Source organism: Bos grunniens, chromosome 28 (genome assembly GCF_055505025.1).
Source record: "Bos grunniens cultivar Pamir isolate PY7600 chromosome 28, Bosgru_T2T1.0, whole genome shotgun sequence".
Taxonomy (NCBI): domain Eukaryota; kingdom Metazoa; phylum Chordata; class Mammalia; order Artiodactyla; family Bovidae; genus Bos; species Bos grunniens.
In genome coordinates, this window is record NC_141192.1 from 8,381,336 (window position 1) to 8,400,150 (window position 18,815).

Here is an 18,815-nt window from a genome sequence, read left to right on the forward strand (position 1 = left end):
CAATTCTTCGGCGCTCAGCCTTCTTCACAGTCCAACTCTCACATCCATACATGACCACTGGAAAAACCATAGCCTTGACTAGACGGGCCTTTGTTGGCAAAGTCATGTCTCTGCTTTTGAATATGCTATCTAAGTTGGTCATAACTTTCCTTCCAAGGAGTAAGAGTCTTTTAATTTCATGGCTGCAGTCACCATCTGTAGTGATTTTGGAGCCCAGAAAAATAAAGTCTGACACTGTTTCCACTGTTTCCCCATCTATTTCCCAAACAATGACATTCCTAAATCCATATGCTATCTCTGATGCCCAACTTTTCAGTCACTCCAGTAAAAGTATAGGTTTTGCTGGAGATCAATCATCACAGTTCAACTGGCTAGAGTTCTAGTAACCAAGCAAGGTCGAAAGAAGGTGGTGACACCTCTGTCCCTAGCTTGCACAAGATCGGATCGTGTATTATTCTAAACCTGAATGCCATATAGAAACTGGGGAAATAACACAATAACATGGGTGAGTCTGGGTAAGCTAGAGAAGGCATATGATGGAAACTCTAACCGTGACATGATAAGATTCTTGACCTTTAATTAAAACAGAAGAAAATGCAATCTGGTACAGGTAAGTTAACCAAAATTAAGTAACTATCCATAATCAGCAAATTCAATATAGAATTCAAAGGAATGTAATTTCACAGGAGTGTTTGGTAAATTACCATAGAAACTCAGTAGGTGAGCAGTGACCTGAAATCAATAAAATATAATGATTATTTTCTAAACAAAGAGAGAGGCAGAGAAAGAGATTCAGTTAATCAAGTTATGAGTGTGTATTTGCTATTCCTGTTTTAAGGGGCTTCCCTGGTGGCTCAGTGATAAAGAATCTGCCTGCCAATAGAGAAGACATGAGTTCAATCCCTGGGTCAGGAAGATCCCTTGGAAAAGGAAATGGCAACCCACTCCAGTATTCTTGCCTGGGGAATCCCATGGACAAAGGAGTCTGGTGGGCCACAGTTCATGGTGTTGTAAATAGTTGGACACAACTTAGTGACTGAATACAGCACAACGCATGTGTGTTTTACCTAGGAGTAAATCAAGGAGAAAGTGCTATCAGAAAACACTTCTCCATCTTGTCGTATAATAGATGAGCAATCTAGGCTCCGTGAAGACCTCTTTTACTGAAAGAACAGTGCTAAGAGATTTATAAAGGTTAGACAAAGTAATCTTCATGAAACTGATAAAAGAGGAGATGAATTGAACATTTTCTTAGATAAGGAGACCAAAGTTTCAGAAAAATTAACTTCTGTGCCCTAGAACACATGGAAAGCATGTGTTAGAACATGAATTTCACAAGTTAAACCAATACTAGGTCACATTGATTTCTCTACACTATTGTGACTGTTCAGATTGCATTTTGTATATACTTAAAGTGCTTCATTTCATTAATTGAGGAAGAGAGGACCTATCAATTTATACTTACTGTACAGATAAAGATAAAAGTGAAACTAAGAGTTTAGTGATTTGCCCACAGTTATATCATGGCATAATTTAATTAATTTGAAAAAGCCTAAAAGAAAAATGCAGTGATATTTAATGACTTTAGACTCAATAACATACCATCAACAGTCTAATCTCTCAGTGCATATGCTCATTCAAAATTAAATATATTGAAAAAGAAAAAGTTGGTATATCTAAAAACAGAAACGTCTTGAAATACTAGAAACCAGAAGATTTAATAGACAGTTGATTGAACAAGTGAAGAAAGGGTAAGAAGCTACAGGAAGGACAACAGAGCCACGTAGGATTGACAACAACATGAAATCACTCTCACCCCAAGACTGAAGGGGCAAAGCCTGAGTCCAGGAAACAGACAGATCCAGTAGGTCTATCAGGATTTGGAACCCTAAATGAACCCAGAAACAGACAGAACAGAAAGCAGAGAGAGAGGGGGAAGTAGGAAATAGAGCTCTGCTTTCCAATTCAGTGCTTCCTATGGGTCAACTCCACTCAGAAGCCATTGGCCAAGAGAGCCTGAGAAATGTGGTTCTGAGGCACACATAGAGAACAGAACTAAAGAAGGGAAGAGTGTGGATGTAAAGTGAACAGGTAACTGATGGGATGAATTTTGTTTATAAACAGGGTATGTACTTTACAAAGCAGGGCTTCCCTGGTAGCTCAGTGCTCGGTGGTAAAGAATCCACCTGTCAAAGCAGGAGACAGAAGTTCTATCCCTGGATCCAGAAGATTCCCTGGAGAAGGGAATGGAAAACCACTCCAGTATTCTTGCCTGGGAAATTCCATAGATAGAGGAGCATGGCAGGCTACAATCCATGGAGTCATGAAAGAGTCGTATACGACTTAGTGACTAAAAACAATAACTCTATATAGCACAGAATTAGGTATATATCCACACATCTGTATCTATATAACACAAACACCCATGCAATTTAACACCAGCAGCAAGATATCCTTATCCCCGATTACTCTAGACAATAGAAATCTTACTAAGCTTGTAAAAACTATATTATTAAGCCTTTGCATCAGTTTTCATTAGGAACCTTCCCAGCTCCTTCCAATACACACCCACCTCTAACACACACACTCATGGGCACTTTACTGCACATTCACGGGCACAAATCCTCACGTTCTCACTCTGTTCACAGACCTTGGGTAGAATAATCTATCCCTCTGGGCACTCATTTCCTGCTTTGCCAATAGGACTAATCGCCCTGTCCTGGTGCACAAGAGAGAGCTATGCCTACTAATTTACTTAAAACTCATAAACTCTTTTGAAGATGAAAAGCTCTAGTTTTCTCATTCTGTTCCTTGGCTTCAAATTAAAAAGCTACATTATATAAAGGTTTCTGGGGGATTTATTATCAGATCTCTATCTAAAACATAGTTGCATCACAATTACAACTTTAATGACCTACTGTAAAATTTCCCAAGGCTACACCGTAATTAGTCCATTTTATAATTAGCACTTAAAAAAAATCATTTGTCAGAAGTAAATAAGAAGTGACTGGGACTCCTGGAAGTAATCTACATTATTTGATGTAGAAGAGGGAGAAGTCATATTTACCAAGTACCTACAGTTTTTCAGATTCTACACTAGACACTGTATCTAATTATAAATTCCACCCAATATTGTTATGTCAGTATTGTTTTTTGGGGGGGCTTTTAAAGGTGAAAAATAGAGGTTTGGAATGATTAAGTAATTTCATCTAGTCACAATCTAGTAAGGTTGGAAGTTGTGATTTGTGTCCAGGGCATTTTGCCAGGGACTCTTCATTGCTGAACACTGGACAGCTTATAAATTACTTTTCCTGAGCCTACAGCTGTCAACTCAGGTATTAGAACCCTTAGTGTCAATAGTAACTTTTGCTATGAACAGGAAGTAGAAATTGTACTGTAAAAGAGAAATAAGCAGAATCAAGAAGACTGCTCTGCTTCTGGCAAAAAAAAAAAAAAAAAAGGAGCCACACAATAGGTTTACTGGCAATAGCACCCTTTATTAGGGACGTTGAAAGGAAATTATTTAGAAGAACATGTTGCTAAATGGCACAACTGGAGATAGTCTTCTCTGACGGGAGGAAAGTCTGATGCTGTCATCACACAGATGATGACAACTTAGCACACTTGTTCTGGGAGGCCTTGATGTAGACAATAACCTACCAGTGAGTTGGAGTGGAAGGGGCTAACATGTTGACTCACAATAAGGAAAGATTATTAAACAAATCCCTACAAAATCGGAATGTTACTTCAGAGGCCTGAGGACCACTTGGGTGAAGAATTCAGTGTTCCTGCATACTCAAATTACTCAAAATATGCTCTGTTTGGAGACTATCTAAGACTTTTCTCTTATGCATAATTCAATATTTTTCTACAAACCAGTGAAATTGGATGCGTACACCGAAGAAGCAGCTGATGCCAAAACATTTGCTTTTATGGTATATCAATCATAATTATTGTCTATATGAGAAATTAGTTACCAAAGACAAAGCTCATAGTTAAGGATGAAGCGTCAAAGAGACCAAACAACTTCTAAATGCAAAACTTACTAAATTTCAATATATTTCTATATTTTTAAAGTACCATGTTTTTCCCTTTATTTTGACTAGGATTTGTTCTTGAATTTAGCCCACATTAACCAATAACAGAATTAGCAAAAAAAAAGTTGAAATTTTAAAATATGTGATTTCAGATCATAAATTTATTTTGACTGATTAAAGAGAAACCATTTTCCTCAATACAAATGTTTTAAAAGATATTTGCTTTAAAATTTCATAATTTGAGCATTTATATTCTAGCATACATACCTTTTAAATTTCCTGTTACAGAATAAGTTATTTCAATGACCAGTCCACTAGTTGTTCTCTATGGATCCTTTAAATTAAACATAAACACGTTTGCAATCAGTAGTAATCAGCTTCCATACTAATTTGCTTCCTATAAAGTGCTGGAATATCCAGAACCTGTGATTTATTTTTAATAGCTTTCCTCAATAATTGTAAGTGACTTTCATGAAATTAATAACCTTCCATTTCATTTGGACAAAGAGAAGTTAATTTTATCAGGTGTCACTGAAGCTGACTTCAATTTTAGTTTTCATCAGCAAAACACATTTAGGCCTCTATGTCTACACCTCTCTTAAAGGACTTCTATGAGGTGACCAGTCGCCTAGAAACGGGTATATTCTGAGTCTCAAAACCAATGCTTTTGTGAAGAAGACTATAAGTGATTCTCTCTCTCTGAGGTTTCCATCTGTCTTATTCCAAGGTATATGGAGGGGTGTGTGCGTGTGTGTGTGTGTGTGTGTGTGTATGCATGCACATACTAGGGTTTGGGTGCAAACAACTACTTTCATGTGAAAGCATAAGTCTATACGCTATGATATATGTGTATTTAGCATTTTTTCTGTGGTGGTTTGATAATTGGGTGGGATGTTACTGGGTGGGAAGCAAGGAACCCAGCTTGAGGTGATTACAATTGTCCTGGCAGAACACCAGACTGTGTCGCCATGGTTCCCCATCCACAGTGGAAACCAGAGACAAGCTGATTCCCACCAGCTTTGCTGCTCTTTTTAAAAAATTTTATATATGTCACTTTATCTCACTGCTATACAATTATGAGATGATAAGGCTTCTTCTTAGAATATATACATGCTTAATTCCATTCACACATTTACTTTTATGCTAATTATCTAAAATGTTCTCTATTCACCTTGAGGTTTTCCTGCAGTTGTTCCAGGTTCTTGTATTATTTCTCTAAAGAATTGCACGTATACCTTGGGACTCCTCGGGTGGCACAAGTTGCAAAGAACTACCTGCCAATGCAGAAGGCATAAGAGGCATGAATTCAACTCCTGGGTTGGGCAGATCCCCTGAGGAGGGCATGGCAAACCACTCCAAAATTCTTGCCTGGAGAATCCTACATACAGAGGAGCCTGGTGGGCTACAGTCCACAGGGCCTCAAATAATCAGACACAGCAGAAGTGACTTAGCACACACTTACAGATTTACACCAAAACAACCTCAAGTTCACTTTTTTGTTTACATCTTAATCTCAAGTTCACTATTTTGTTTGTTTCCATCTTAACTTCCCAGTGACATCAAATCTCCTTTATATCAAAGATTTGACACAATTCTTTAAATATCAGATCAGATCAGATCAGTCGCTCAGTTGTGTCCGACTCTTTGCGACCCCATGAATCGCAGCAAGCCAGGCCTCCCTGTCCATCACCAACTCCCGGAGTTCACTCAGACTCACGTCCATCAAGTCAGTGATGCCATCCAGCCATCTCATCCTCTGCCGTCCCCTTCTCCTCCTGCCCCCAATCCCTCCCAGCATCAGGGTCTTTTCCAATGAATCAACTCTTCGCATGAGGTGGCCAAAGTACTGGAGTTTCAGCTTTAGCATCATTCCTTCCAAAGAAATCCCAGGGCTGATCTCCTTCAGAATGGACTGGTTGGATCTCCTTGCAGTCCAAGGGACTCGCAAGAGTCTTCTCCAACACCACAGTTCAAAACCATCAATTCTTCAGTGCTCAGCCTTCTTCACAGTCCAACTCTCACATCCATACATGACCACAGGAAAAACCATAGCCTTGACTAGGCGAACCTTTGTTGGCAAAGTCATGTCTCTGCTTTTGAACATGCTATCTAGGTTGGTCATAACTTTCCTTCCAAGGAGTAAGCGTCTTTTCCTTCCAAGGAGTAAGTGTTTTTTAATTTCATGGCTGCAGTCACCATCTGTAGTGATTTTGGAGCCCAGAAAAATAAAGTCTGACACTGTTTCCACTGTTTCCCCATCTATTTCCCATTAACTGGACATTTGGAATGTCTATCACAACAAAATACGCATTTAATACATATTAGTGTTAAGCCTCTGTCCTGTGGCACTTCTATCTTAACTTCCACTTACCTGTTGAAAAAACTGAGGCTCAAATGTTCATACACATATATGGAAATAACAGCTAGAAGCAGCAAAGATGCAGTGCAGCACTTTGGGAGGTAATGTACTTTCTGTCACTATCACTCACAAGCAGACATGGGATAACAACCTGTAAGGATGCCACTGGAAGAAGTCAAGATTCACACTCAGGTCTTTAAACTTCTAAATCTGTCCTTTTTTCTCACTCTTATAAAAAAATGTAGTTTCATTATTGAGAAGCTAAATAGTGGTAAGGCTGCTGCAGGGAATTACAGAATGAGTTTCTCCATTCTAGTTAGTATTCAGAAAATCTAAGGTAAGCACTGACAGTAAAAGGGCTACATCTTATTATTCATTTTGACATTTAAGAATATCATGGAAATACTAGAGAATATGATTCATAGTGTTAATAACAAGAAATGTGGACTTGTCTCAATGTCATGAGAGTGAGCCATTGATTTGAATGGTAGGAAAAGGAATCATTTAAATACACTTAAGAGCTAGGGACTTCCCTGATGGTACAGTGGCTAAGACTCTGGGCACCCAATACAGGGAGCTCGGGTCCATCCCTGATCAGGGAACTTGATCCCACACGTCACAACTAAGACCCGGTGCAGCCAAATAAACACTGAAAATAAATAAATACCTGCACTTAAGAGCTAGTAAATAACAACTGTATACACTGATAACTTAAAAACCCTTCTCAGACATAGTATGATGCTCTTCCTATTAGACTATCTACAAATGACATCACTTCCTGTTTATACTGGGTTATTTTCTGACCTTGTGTGAAACCCTAATCTTTTAATTAGAGCATGATATAGTCCATACCCAGGGATAATCAAAGGTAATCCTAGTTAAACTGAAAAGTGTAAGGCATGTTTTACATGAGACAAAGAATTGATGTAAATTAGAAGAAGAAATATTTTGGGCACTTAGGAAGAATAAACATAAATGCAAAGAAAAATAATTAATAAAGAAACATAAGGCATAAATGCAAAGAAAAATAATTAATAAAGAAACATAAGGCATGGTAACCTCCACAATATGCTTTTTTTGTCCCTGAAATGGAGTTGGTTGGGCAGCTGCTCACAGCGGGCATCTTAGTGTGGGAAGGAAAGTTCACTTTGTCAGAGGAGCCTTCCGTTTTCATTTTCAGGAAAAAAAAAGTGCAACTTGAAATGCCTACTGTTTTTCAGAGGTAAGAATCAAGAGATAGAATACTAAACAAATCTAAACCATGACAAACCTTAGTGTAGCCATATCCACTTGAGTCGGTCTGGTGTAAAGACTCAGCTTTAACACTAGGCAGTCTTAAAATACAATTAATTTTTATTTTTTTAATTTCACAGGGAACTCCATACTGGTCCCTAGTCCTTCAGTGATGCTTCATGTAAAACAAGGGGCACAGTGGGAAAGAATCCGCCTGACAATGCAGGAGACTCAAAGACATGGGTTTGATCACTGGGTCAGAAAAATCCCCAAGAGTAGGAAATAGCAACACACTCCAGTATTCTTGCCTGGAAAATCTCATGGACAGAGGAGCCTGGTGGGCTACAGTCCATGGGGTTACAAATAGGCAGACACAACTGAGAAGAGTGCAAGCGTGCACACACACACACACACACTCGAAAAACACCAGGCCCCTAGTATGGACTCGATAAATTATATGCGCTAGAATCCTTTTGGATATGCTTAGCAATTTTCATGCCCAATGCACGGTGAGAACAGTTTGATGTCTTTATGTAAGTTTTCTCATTTGAGAGAAACAATCATAGTCAGGGGTGTTGTATCCTTGAATGGCTCCAACATTCTTCCTCTTTAATTCTAAATTGTTACTGGATTATGGGGAATAGTGTCTAAACTCTTGCAACACTTTTGCAGAACAATATAAAATAAAATTAAGTATTCATGCTTCCTATGACCCAGAGGTTCCATGTTTTTGCTTGTTATAAGCCCACAAAGGAATTCTCATACTTATGCAGAAGATAATATTCAAGGATGTTAATGGCAGCATTTATTTTAATTGTGATAATTAGAAGCAGTCAAAATGGCCATCAAATGGATATGTATAAATAAAGATAGATTGTTCCAAATTATAATGGAACAGAAGCCTACTGTAAAAGTGAAAGAACTCTTTTTAGGTCAAGATGCATAGAGTTCTTGTTTCAAAAATTCCTCTGCTTAAAGTAATTATACACGGTGGTTACAATAAAAAAATAAAAATATAAAAGCAGTTTCTAATCTGAATATCAGAAAAGGAAGAGACATTCATGAATGGTTCTGCAACCATGGACTTGAGAGGTTCAGGATCCAAGTGCAGGTTCTGTAAGTCTAGACTTCACCTCCTTCAGGAAAAAGGGCTAAAAGTGACTTCACAGAACAGAGGGAAAGATTCAGGCTCCTTGCTTGATACTTGGGGACCATAATATATGGATAGTACCCCTCCAAAGAGAAGCAGCTTAAAAAACTGCTGCTGAGAAAGAAAAAAAAAAAAAGCCTGAGATTATAATCCTAGAGTAGCACCATACTATAGAACTGTCTGTCTGTGATGATGGGAAGAGCTGCCCATTAAAGCATCCATTAGACACAATGGCCAGTGTTATTGGGAAACTGCATTTTAAATATCATTTAATTTAGCTGGTTGGAAATTAAATAGCCACAAGTAGTTAGCGTCTACCTGTTAGTGGACAATATTGTTCTAAGGAATAAAAAGGCCTAGGGCGAATAAAGAACATAGACATGGAACTCAGGAGCTGATTACAGATTTATGCTGGTTTGGGGACTGAATCTGCTGCTGCTGCTGCTGCCAAGTCACTTCAGTCGAGTCCGACTCTGTGCGACCCCATAGAGGGCAGCCCACCAGGCTCTGCCATCCCTGGGATTCTCCAGGCAAGAACACTGGAGTGGGTTGCCATTGCCTTCTCCAGTGCATGAAAGTGAAAAGTGAAAGTGAAGTCGCTCAGTCATGTCCTACTGTTCGGGACTCCATGGACTGCATCCCACCAGGCTCCTTCATCCATGGGATTTTCCAGGCAAGAATACTGGAGTGGGATGCCATTGCCTTCTCTGGGGACTGAATCTACTTAGCCCCAATATCACAACCTTATTAATCCAGTTCTGGATTTTCTGAATCCAGGGTCAATCAGAGGTAATAGGCAACAGCATGACAGAGATGGATAGCATAAGGAGAGTAAGCAAGGGGAGGAGGGAACGAAGGCAGGAAGAGAGAGAGAACAAAAGGAAAAAGCTATATGCAATTCTCTCATCAGAAGGAGAATCAAAGAAAATATTAAAAACATAAAAATTGAATCTTATAAAAGACAGTCAGTAAAATTAATTCCAGAAAAAATGAATTTTATGGAACCAACAAACGTTTGGCAAGATGTTTAAAATGTTCAAGGAGACAAAATATTAACTAAAATTAAAAAAATAAGCACAAAACAAAAGCACCCCCCAAAACCCCCCCAAATCTTATGTCTTATGAAGAGGATTAATTAGAAATCATTGGGAAAATATAACAGTATTTAAATATAAGTTAGAAAGGGCAAACATAACTGGATATAATTAAAACACAAGTTAGTGAATTGAGAGATGGTCCTGGGAAACTCACCCAGAAAAAAGCCCAGAGGGACAAAGGGATAAATCGTATAAAACATGTAGGACAGACGGAGAGGCTGGGGCACATGCTCAACAGTAAACCCGGGGGGAAAGTGGAGGAAGTTACAGAAAAGAAATATTTGAAAAAATACTAGCTGAGAGATTTTCAAGACTGAAAAAAAGGTAACTGTTCTCTAATCAAACAACATGCTAAAAATATCAAAACATATAACTTCTCAAATAAACCAATCTGAGCTATAGTACAGTAAAATTGAAGAATATCAAGGATTAGGAGAAAAATCTCAAGGCCAATCAGAGATTGATTAAGAAAAAAATTCATAGAATATGAAATCCTTAATTGATCATGATGGCTACTTTGAGAAAGAATGAAACAAAAGGGTAATTTTTTAAAAGTTCTCAATTGTTTCTGTTTCTCAATTAAAAACAACAACAACAACCACCTCTAGTTAATGTGTGTGTGTGTGTGTGTGTGTGTGTGTGTACATGTGCTCAGTTGCTCAGTGCTGTCCACCTCTTTGTGGCCCCATAGACTGTTGTTCACTGGATTCCCCTGCTGATGAATTTCCCAGGCAAGAACACTGGAGTAGGGTGCCATTTCCTACTTCACGTTATCTTCCTGAGCCAGGGATCAAACCCATATCTCTTGTGTCTCTGGCACTGGCAGGCAGATTCTTTACTGCTAGCGCCACCTAGGAAGTCCTGCAGTTAATATGCAAATAATTCTATGATGGAACTGTGATGGGTGCCATTCAGTTTATGATTTCTAAAATAGGCTATATATCTTAGCATTTCAAAGGTATACTTTCTTTAGATTGGGTGTTCTGAATAAAATATTCAGGATTAAATGAACTGTATATACACATATCATATATACATTGTTAGATTTATAAACCATGCTGTTGTATGGAAAAATATAAAGAAAGCTAACTTTGTATGGCGCCTATCAGCAGAGCACCAGCCCTGCATTGGGGCAAAAATGTAAATAAAGTCTTGTTCAGGATAAAGATTCACAATGAAGGAAAGTGATTTATACAGTGAAGGAAGAAAATGTTCAAGAGGATTTAGCTTTGTCTATCTAGTTTTTTAATACAATGATTTCTAAAGCAAGAATTGTTGATATTTATAAAGAATTACTCTATTCTAGAGGCATAATTGAGAAGAGAATGGAAACGTATAAAATGATTTCAAATCTCCAAATGCTCACTAGACTATCAAATTTTACATATCCTATAAGATTTTCATTTTTCACTTTGGGGAGGCAAGCTTTCTGTTGCCTTTACCAGTCACTGGCAGCGTTTAACTTTGTACTCTGATTAGGTATCACAGCTGTGGAGATTGTCTCAAATCCCTAAGATATGCCTACATGCAAGAGGTTGAGATTAACAAAAGGTGCAGACAAAAAAAAATATATAAAGGGAGTGGGCCATCGTCCAGGGTCGAAGTGGTGGGCTTGGGGGCTGGGTACAAGCTGTCCCGTAACTCCACATTCACATGTAGAACTCTGAAAGATCTCAAATTGTAAATATGAACCTGACCTTCCAGATCATTAACAAGGTAGGAGGGTAAACATGTTACTTAATAGCTTTTAGCTTGAATGCTGCTGCTGCTGCTGCTGCTGCTAAATCGCTTCAGTTGTGTCTGACTCTGTGTGACCCCATAGACGGCAGCCCATTAGGCTCCCCCATCCCTGGAAATCTCCAGGCAAGAACACTGGAGTGGGTTGCCATCTCCTTCTCCAATGCAAGAAAGTGAAAAGTGAAAGTGAAGTCGCTTCGTCGTGTCCGACTCTTAGCAACCCCATGGACTGCAGCCCACCAGGCTCCTCTGTCCATGGGATTTTCCAGGCAAGAGTACTGGAGTGGGGTGCCATTGCTTGAATCAGTTCAATTCAGTTCAGTCACTCAGTCATGTCCGACTCTTCACGACCCCATGAATCACAGCACGCCAGGCCTCCCTGTTCATCACCAACTCCCGGAGTTCACTCAGACTCACGTCCATCGAGTCAGTGATGCCATCCAGCCATCTCATCCTCTGTCATCCCCTTCTCCTCCTGCCCCCAATCCCTCCCAGCATCAGACTCTTTTCCAATGAGTCAACTCTTCACATGAGGTGGCCAAAGTACTGGAGTTTCAGCTTTAGCATCATTCCTTCCAAAGAACACCCAGGACTGATTTACTTTAGGATGGATTGGTTGGGTCTCCTTGCAGTCCAAGAGACTCTCAAGAGTCTTCTCCAACACCACAGTTCAAAAGCATCAATTCTTTGGCGCCCAGCTTTCTTTACACTCCAACTCTCACATCCATACTTGACTACTGGAAAAACCATAGCCTTGACTAGACGGACCTTTGTTGGCAAAGTAATGCTTTTGAATTCTGCTTTTGAATATGCCATCTAGGTTGGTCGTAACTTTCCTTCCAAGGAGTAAGCGTCTTTTAATTTCATGGCTGCAGTCACCATTCAAATTTTTTTACAAATGGTTGGCTTCTGGGGTTGTCCTTGGCTGGTCCCTAAAAACATTAAGAGCAAAACTAGCATAAACTCTGTGTAAGTGGTGGTTTGAGTGTCAACTGGGAGGTTGACTGTAGGAAAAATGAGTGGGATTTCACACTGTTATGCATACGCTAAAGTAAGAAATTCTTCAACTTTGGGTGGGTCACTTGAACCAATTTTTCTTTCCTCTCCTTTCATGTAGGTGGTAGAGATCAGAGTTATCTGAGAGTTTGCTTTGTTGCTGTTGTTGTTCATTCACTCAGTCGTGTCCAACTCTCTGCAACCCTGTGGAGTGCAACATGCCAGGCTTCCCTGTCCTTCACAATCTCCCAGAGTTTGCTCAAACTCACGTCCATTGAGTCAGTGATGCCATCCAACCATCTCAGCCTCAGTCACCCCCTTCTCTTCTTGTCCTCAATCTTTCTAGCATTAGGGTCTTTTCCAATGAGTCAGCTCTTTGCAACAAGTGGCCAAAGTATTAGAGCTTCAGCTTCAGCATCAGTTCTTCCAATGAATATTCAGGGTTGACTTCCTTTAGGATTGACTGCTTTGATCTCCTTACAGTCTATGAGACTCTTAAGAGTCTTCTTCAGTACCACAGTTCAAAAGCATCAATTCTTAAGCACTCAGCCTTATTTATGGTCCAACTCTCACATTCATACATGACTACTAGGAAAACAATATCTTTGATATAGGGACCTTTGTCTGCAAAGTGATGTCTCTGCTTTTTAATATGCTGTCTAGGTTCATCATAGCTTTCCTTCCAAGAAGCAAAGAATCTTTTAATTTCATGGCTGCAGTCACCATCTGCAATGATTTTGGATCCCAAGAAAATAAAGTCTGTCACTGTTTCCATTTTTGAGTTTGCTTTGTTCTACTTCAAATTAACACTGCAAGCCATCCTCAGCAAACTGATAAATTCTTTTTGAGAGTAGAGTTAGTACGATTTTAATCTCTGGAAAACACACTTATAGAGCTTGCAGCTCGGAATAGAGGAGGAACGGAAGTAATGGTAAAGGCAGAGCACAGTTCAGCCGAACTAAAGATATCCATTCACTTAATTAATAGTGGGTCTCACATTTGAGCCTCTATCAGCATCCTCTGGAGGACTTGCTAAAACAGACTGCTGGATACTCCAGAGAGCCTCTAATCAAGACCCCCACTACTCACAACAAAGCCTGAGAACCAGCAGACTCAGCACTGTCTGGAATGACATGCAGACTCCTGGCCATAGCTCCAGACCTTCTAATCAGACTCTGCATTTGAACAAGTTCTCTAGCCAAGGCAGATGCACATAGAGGTGTCAGAAGCACTGTCCCAGAGGGCTTATCATGTATTATTGATCATGAAATTCAAACATCACAGAATCTGCCTTTCCCTTTACTATGGTTTTCTACTTAATATGAATTATGGTTTCTTCCACTCTTGTTTCTCCACCAAACTAGTTCAATATGCATTTGATTTTCAAGATTTTCAATCCAAGGATGGCCACCCATACTTATTTGTGAGTACTATTATAAATTTATTCTTATTTTTGTGGTATTCTATCATTCAGTGATTTGGATGGGATAGGGCAAGATAGATGTGTCCTTGATAGAATATTGTGAGCATATTAGTTTATAAAGAAAAATTTGAGCAACTATGTATTTTAATTATGAGTTGATTCAAGCCTAAAATATCAATATTTTTAAAATATTTGGATGAATGATCCTTTACACATGAACAAGCTAAGCTGTAAGCACCACTGAGAATAATTGTTAAGTAACATTTGCAAAACCTTGGAAGATGAGCGAGCTGCCAATAGACTGGAGGGGACTGTTGATTCGTATTTTGAAGAGATGAAGACAGACTTGTACCGAATAATGTACAAGGAGAAATATATAAATATAAAACTGTAATTTTTACAAAGTTCTCTCATGGCTTGGATCAATAGGACTAGCCATACCAAAACACCTTTCTCCTTTTCTATCTTTGTTAGACTAACAAACTAGAAGAATGACATAGAGCGTTTCTTGGATTTTAGCAGAACATATGATATCCTTGTGGACAAGATAATGGGGTGTGATGAAGTCTGGATTTATAGATTTATACTTAACATAACCATCAACTGTCCCTCAAAAGCGTTAATTTATCAAGTCGGACGGAAGCCTTGAGCAGCATGCTGCAGACTTTGGCCTTGCACGTGTCCTTCATCACGTTTATATTAGTGATTGTGTTAAGGCCTGAATGGTGTGTGTGTGTGTGTGTGTGTGTGTGTGTGTGCAGGGAATATCGGGGATGGCATGAAAACAATGTAAAAGGAAGAGCTAACATGACGACTTTCAAACATATTCTCAGCAACAGAATCTGAAAAGAAGGATCAAAGGATAAAAGTTGACATTTCACAGGGTTTTTTTTTTTTTTGAAATACCACATTCAGTTGGAAAACTCAATTATGCAAAGGTGGGGAAAAGATTCTTTGGATTTTGTATCAGTAAATTTGAGTCAGTTGAACTAAGGCAGATGAACCTAGAGCCTGTTACACAGAGGGAAGTAAGTCAGAAAGAAAAAAGCAAATATTGTATATTAACACATATATATGGAATCTAGAAAAAATGCTACTGCTGAACCTAGCTGCAGGATAGGAATAGAGATGCAGATGTAAGGAACAGACTTGTGGACACAGTGGGGGAAGGAGAAAGTGAGACCAATTGAGAGAATAGCACTGACATATATACACCGCCATGTGTAAATAACACCATGTGTAAATAACATTCAGCTCCCTGAATAACACAGGGAGCTCAGCCTGGGGCTCTGTGATGACCTAGAGGGGTAGGCTGCGGGTGAAGGAGATTAGAGAGAGAGGGGATTTATGTATGCTGCTGCTACTGCTAAGTCACTTCAGTCGTGTCCGACTCTGTGCAACCCCATAGACGGCAGCCCACCAGGCTCCCCGGTCCCTGGGATTCTCCAGGCAAGAACACTGGAGTGGGTTGCCATTTCCTTCTCCAATGCATGAAAGTGAAAAGTGAAAGTGAAGTTGCTCAGTCGTGTCCGACTCTTGGCGACCCCATGGCCGCAGCCTACCAGACTCCTCCATCCATGGGATTCTCCAGGCAAGAGTGGGGTGCCATTGCCTTCTCCGGGATTTATGTATACTTACGGCTGATTCACATTGTTGTGTGGCAGAAGCCAACACCAGGTTGTAAAGCAATTATTCTTCAATTAAAAATAGTTCTGGGGTTCAGTTAGTGGCATGTGACATATAAATCACAGATTTAAAACAATTTTTAAAAGACAATTTGCTTGGTATTAAGACAGATATGCTTCCCTCATTGATGGTGGCAAGTGAATAGTCACTGTGTATTGATTAATAGGCTGTTGGAAGCCTAAACAGAAGTCTGACATTCAGAGTTAAAGAAAAAAAAAGGTTTCCCACAGTTTTAGTTCCCATATGAGGACTCAGTGTGATAACTGTATTTTTCACCTGAACAATTAGACATTGTTCAGAGAGAACTTCCTTGCTTAAGTAGCTGGGCCGATTGCCTTAGCCAGGGAACTTAGGGATTTCATAAGCAACATTCTAGAGCAAATCTCTTGATATGAAATGAATGATAAAAACCCTTTAGAACTGCACACTGAAGAAGTAAAATCTGACCCATAAAAGGGTCACATGGTACTTCATTAATAAGACTTACAGTACCCAAAACACACGTTTACCAATGCTTGTCATTAGTTCTGCCATTATTTCTCCAGTGAATCAAGGGTTACAAGAAACTTTTTTTCCCCTAAGAGTAATTTAGAGAATACTAGTTTCTTGATTTGTATCGGTGTTAATATCACATAAGTTAGGGTCAATGAGTATAAATTTGGGGGGAAAAACTGAGTCAGACAAAATGAAGCAGCCATCTTCAATTGTAAAATGTCTCAGGGTCTTACTCTGCCAATGTATACTGTGAATTTTTAAGAAGAAATATGAAATGCCGTATTTTTCCAAGCTTACATAACCATGAAATCCCCCTTTAAACATATTTTGTGCAACTAATTTATTATAAAATACAGTTTAGAAAACACTTAACTAGAAATTTTCTAGGTTTCGTAACATGTTAAATTTCTGTATATACTTTCTACTCACTCAGATGCCTGTAAAGAAATAAACAGAGAAAAGAAAGTAAAATTACAAGAAAAATCAACAAGTCTCAGCAATAGAAATGGCGTGGAACCTGAACACATCATTATTATATATATACCATTGTTCTTAATACTATGTCGGTTATTACAATCTAAGAATTTGGCTACATTCAAAATATGTTTACCACATATACCTACATCTGATACAAAGTTTATATCTCTCCTTATTTACCCAGAAGATTCACTCTGGCAAAAGATACCTAGCTTAGTACACCCTGATCACTAAAGGGATCATCAAGAGAGCCATGGATTCTATCCGTGTTTGAGTCAGAGATGAATAAGCAAAACATCTGTGTTGGCTGGAATTTGCTGCTTCAGGATACTCTGAATGCCTCATGCTACACTGGAACTCTCGGGGGCCTTTGGTTCTGGGATCATATCTGCTTCCTTTCAGTTCTCACGACATCTGCCTCATCACACTCCTCGCTATAACTCCTCATTTTCTCAAGTCTTGTTTTTCAATCATACAGCACACAGCGCTGGAGGGGTGGTTCGGTATTCCTAAAATGAATGATTTCATGTGTATTTGCATCACTAGTTGAGTGGAAAGTACTATATCTTAGGAAAGTATAAAATTCTGTGGATGCTATTTTTGCCCTCAATTCCAAAATCAGTTCTCTGGACTCTGAAATAATAGACAAAACTTGAAAATAATTTGTTTTCAGAGACTGCTTTCAAATAATTTTTTTGTCCACATTTTCAGACAATTGATTGTCTCCATCTGACCTGTTTTCACAAAGACAATTCAATTGTTATGGTCAGCATGTGAACAGAGGAACTATGGAAATCCATGGCACAATTTGCTTAGTATTTATTCACTTTTACCACATGAAGTACATCACGATCTGTAGGGTGACTTTCTCTTTAACACAGCATGTTTTTTGTCCTATGGCCAGTTTCATTCCCCCTCTCTCCCCTCTCAGTCAGAATCAGTCTCACAGAGTAATTCGGGCTGTACGCATGGCCAGCAACCATGCTGGTCAAGAGGTCAGAAGCCTTGGCTCAAATCCCAGCTCTATCACTAATGTTTCTGTGAGACTGGCCAAGTTTCTTAGCCTCACCTCACTACGTTTATAAGTGAAGACACTAACATATCGCAGTAGGCCGGAATATTACATGCTAAAGACAATGAGAAAGTTCTGCACTGAATAGGCACTCAAAATGTTAAGCCAATATGAATCTTGAGTTGTTTTCTGCCATGGTTTTCAAGCTTAATATCTGAAAATTAACATGATATGAGTGAAACTAAACATTGTTCTAAGATAATCTGCTTTAAAGCACTTAGAATAGTATAAAGTGCTGTACAAATATAAATTAATAACATTAACACTGCTACTCAGTTCAGTTCAGTTGCTCAGTCATGTCTGACTCTTTGCAACCCCATGGACTGCAGCACGTCAGGCTTCCCCGTCCATCACCAACTCCGGGAGTTTACTCAAGCTCATGTCCATTGAGTTGGTGATGCCATCCAACCATCTCATCCTCTGTTGTCCCCTTCTCCTCCTGCCTTCAATCTTTCCCAGCATCACGGTTTTTCCAATGAGTCAGTTCTTCGCATCAGGTGGCCAAAGTATTGGAGTTTCAGCTTCAACATCAGTGCTTCCAATGAATATTCAGAACTGATTTCCTTTAGGATGGATTGGTTGGATCTCCTGGCAGTCCAAGGGACTCTCAAGAGTCTTCTCCAACAGCACAGTTCAAAAGCATCAATTCTTTGGTGCTCAGATTTCTTTACAGTCCAACTCTCACATCCTTACATGACTACTGGAGAAACCCTAGCTTTGACTAGATGGAACTTTATGGTAATGTCTCTGCTTTTTAATATGCTGTCTAGGTTGGTCATAGCTTTTCTTCCAAGGAGCAAGCATCTTTTAATTTCATGGCTGTAGTCATCATCTGCAGTGATTCTGGAGCCAAAAAAAATAGTCTCACTGTTTCCATTGTTTCCCCATCTACTATTACAATTAAAATTTTTTCCAATGAAGAAAATGCTATATTTTCCTTATGTGAGTTGCATGCTTTTGAAAATGTTCATCATCCACATAGTCTATTGAAATGTTTAAGAGCATTCAATGGTCTCCTTGCTTTCACAGGACTCTATCTATACATTCCAAAAC

General features: G+C 39.1%; 1 protein-coding gene across 9 annotated transcripts in view; it reads right to left on the reverse strand.

Moving 5' to 3' along the window:
• Positions 1–18,815, reverse strand: part of NRG3 (neuregulin 3) — a 1,239,421-nt gene that overhangs the window by 331,397 nt on the left and 889,209 nt on the right. For 2 of the 9 annotated variants that reach the window (XM_086382921.1, XM_086382920.1), the window contains exons 1-2: positions 5,209–5,312; positions 4,305–4,371 (exon numbers count right to left, since the gene is read on the reverse strand). The exons of the other annotated variants lie outside the window; for them this stretch is intronic. The gene's annotated coding sequence lies outside the window, so the exon portion shown is untranslated. Of the gene's footprint in view, positions 1–4,304; positions 4,372–5,208; positions 5,313–18,815 lie in introns of those variants that run through there. 9 annotated transcript variants of the gene reach the window in all.